The following is a 3816-nucleotide window of genomic DNA, read 5'->3' on the forward strand; positions in this document are numbered from 1 at the left end:
ACCCAGCCCACCTTGTTCTTCTCTAGACACCTCCTTCGGCGCCCTGTTCTTCTCTAGACACACCCTCGGTGAACCAGGCCGCTGATGCGCGTAGATGACACGTCCGTTGGGAACCCCAAGAGGAAGGTGTGATGCGCACAGCAGCAAGTTTTCCCTCAGTAAGAAAGCAAGGTTATCGAACCAGTAGGAGTCAAGAAGCACGTCGAAGGTTGATGGCGGCGGGATGTAGTGCGGCGCAACACCAGGGATTCCGGCGCCAACGTGGAATCTGCACAACACAACCAAAGTACTTTTCCCCAACGAAACAGTGAGGTTGTCAATCTCACCGGCTTGCTGTAACAAAGGATTAGATGTATAGTGTGGATGATGATTGTTTGCGAGAAAACAAGTAGAACAAGTATTGCAAGAGATTGTATTCGATGTAAAAGAATCGACCGGGGTCCACAATTCACTAGAGGTGTCTCTCCCATAAGATAAATAGCATGTTGGGTGAACAAATTACGGTTGGGCAATTGACAAATAGAGAGGGCATGACCATGCACATACATGATATGATGAGTATAGTGAGATTTAATTGGGCATTACGACAAAGTACATAGACCGCTATCCAAGCATGCATATATGCCTAAAAAGTCCACCTTCAGAGTTATCATCCGAACCCCTTCCGACATTAAGTTGCAAACAACAGACAATTGCATTAAGTATGGTGCGTAATGTAATCAATAACTACATCCTCGGACATAGCATCAATGTTTTATCCCTAGTGGCAACAAGCACATCCACAACCTTAGAACTTTCCGTCCACCGTCCCGCATTTGATGGAGGCATGAACCCACTATCGAGCATAAATACTCCCTCTTGGAGTTAAGAGTAAAAACATGGCCAGAGCCTCTACTAATAACGGAGAGCATGCAAGATCATAAACAACACATAGGTAATAGATTGATAATCAACATAACATAGTATTCTCTATCCATCGGATCCCACCAAACACAACATATAGCATTACAGATAGATGATCTTGATCATGTTAGGCAGCTCACAAGATCCGACAATGAAGCACATAAGGAGAAGACGACCATCTAGCTACTGCTATGGACCCATAGTCCAGGGGTGAACTACTCACTCATCACTCCGGAGGCGACCATGGTGGTGAAGAGTCCTCCGAGAGATGATTCCCCTCTCCGGAAGGGTGCCGGAGGCGATCTCCTGAATCCCCCGAGATGGGATTGGCGGCGGCGGCGTCTCTGGAAGGTTTTCCGTATCGTGGCTCTCGGTACTGGGGGTTTCGCGGCGAAGACTATATGTAGGCGTAAGGGCAGGTAAAGAGGCGTCACGAGGGGCCCACACACCAGGCCGGCGCGGCCAGGGCTTGGGCCACGCCGCCCTGGTGTCTGGCCACCTCGTGGCCCCACTTCGTAAGTCCTCCGGTCTTCTGGAAGCTTCGTGGAGAAATAGGCCCCTGGGCGTTGATTTCGTCCAATTCCGAGAATATTTCTTTACTAGGATTTCTGAAACCAAAAACAGCGTAAAACAACGAATCGGCTCTTCGGCATCTCGTTAATAGGTTAGTGCCGGAAAATGCATAAATATGACATAAAGTATGCATAAAACATGTAGATATCATCAATAATGTGGCATGGAACATAAGAAATTATCGATACGTCGGAGACGTATCAGCATCCCCAAGCTTAGTTCTGCTCGTCCCGAGCGAGTAAATGATAACAAAGATAATTTCCGGAGTGACATGCCATCATAACCTTGATCATACTATTGTAAGCATATGTAATGAATGCAGCGATCAAAACAATGGTAATGACATGAGTAAACAAATGAATCATAAAGCAAATACTTTTCATGAATAGTACTTTCAAGACAAGCATCAATAAGTCTTGCATAAGAGTTAACTCATAAAGCAATAAATCAAAGTAAAGGTATTGAAGCAACACAAAGGAAGATTAAGTTTCAGCGGTTGCTTTCAACTTGTAACATGTATATCTCAATGATATTGTCAATGTAAAGTAATATAACAAGTGCAATATGCAAGTATGTAGGAATCAATGCACAGTTCACACAAGTGTTTGCTTCTTGAGGTGGAGAGAGATAGGTGAACTGACTCAACATAAAAGTAAAAGAAAGGCCCTTCGCAGAGGGAAGCATTGATTGCTATATTTGTGCTAGAGCTTTGGTTTTGAAAACAAGAAACAATTTTGTCAACGGTAGTAATAAAGCATATGTATCATGTAAATTATATCTTACAAGTTGCAAGCCTCATGCATAGTATACTAATAGTGCCCGCACCTTGTCCTAATTAGCTTGGATTACCGGGATTGTCATCGCAATACACATGTTTTAACCAAGTGTCACAAAGGGGTACCTCTATGCCGCCTCGTACAAAGGTCTAAGGAGAAAGCTCGCATTGGATTTCTCGCTTTTGATTATTCTCAACTTAGACATCCATACCGGGACAACATAGACAACAGATAATGGACTCCTCTTTAATGCATAAGCATGTAGCAACAATTAATGTTCTCATATGAGATTGAGGATATATGTCCAAAACTGAAACTTCCACCATGGATCATGGCTTTAGTTAGCGGCCCAATGTTCTTCTCTAACATTATGCATGCTCTAACCATTAAATGAGTGGTAAATCTCCCTTACTTCAGTACAAGACGGACATGCATAGCAACTCACATGATATTCAACAAAGAGTAGTTGATGGCGTCCCCAGGAACATGGTTATCGCACAACAAGCAACTTAATAAGAGATAAAGTGCATAAGTACATATTCAATACCACAATAGTTTTTTAGGATATTTGTCCCATGAGCTATATATTGCAAAGGTAAAGGATAGAAATTTTAAAGGTAGCACTCAAGCAATTTACTTTGGAATGGCGGAGAAATACCATGTAGTAGGTAGGTATGGTGGACACAAATGGCATAGTGGTTGGCTCAAGGATTTTGGATGCATGAGAAGTATTCCCTCTCGATACAAGGTTTAGGCTAGCAAGGTTATTTGAAACAAACACAAGGATGAACCGGTGCAGCAAAACTCACATAAAAGACATATTGTAAACATTATAAGACTCTACACCGCCTTCCTTGTTGTTCAAACTCCATACTAGAAATTATCTAGACTTTAGAGAGACCAAATATGCAAACCAAATTTTAGCAAGCTCTATGTATTTCTTCATTAATAAGTGCAAAGTATATGATGAAAGAGCTTAAACATGAGCACAACAATTGCCAAGTATCAAATTATTCAAGACATTTTAGAATTACTACATGTAGCATTTCCCGATTCCAACCATATAACAATTTAACGAAGAAGATTCAACCTTCGCCATGAATACTATGAGTAAAGCCTAAGGACATATTTGTCCATATGCAACAAGCGGAGCGTGTCTCTCTCCCACACAATGAATGCTAGGATCCATTTTATTCAAACAAAACAAAAACAAAAACAAACCGACGCTCCAAGCAAAGCACATAAGATGTGATGGAATAAAAATATAGTTTCAGGGGAGGAACCCGATAATGTTGTCGATGAAGAAGGGGATGCCTTGGGCATCCCCAAGCTTAGACGCTTGAGTCTTCTTAAAATATGCAGGGGTGAACCACCGGGGCATCCCCAAGCTTAGAGCTTTCACTCTCCTTGATCATATTGTATCATCTCCCTCTCTTGATCCTTGAAAACTTCCTCCACACCAAACTCAAAACACACTCATTAGAGGGTTAGTGCACAATCAAAATTTACATGTTCAGAGGTGACATAATCATTCTTAACACTTCTGGACATTGCACAAAGCTAC

The sequence above is a fragment of the Lolium rigidum genome, chromosome 2, assembly GCF_022539505.1.
Source record: "Lolium rigidum isolate FL_2022 chromosome 2, APGP_CSIRO_Lrig_0.1, whole genome shotgun sequence".
NCBI lineage: Eukaryota > Viridiplantae > Streptophyta > Magnoliopsida > Poales > Poaceae > Lolium > Lolium rigidum.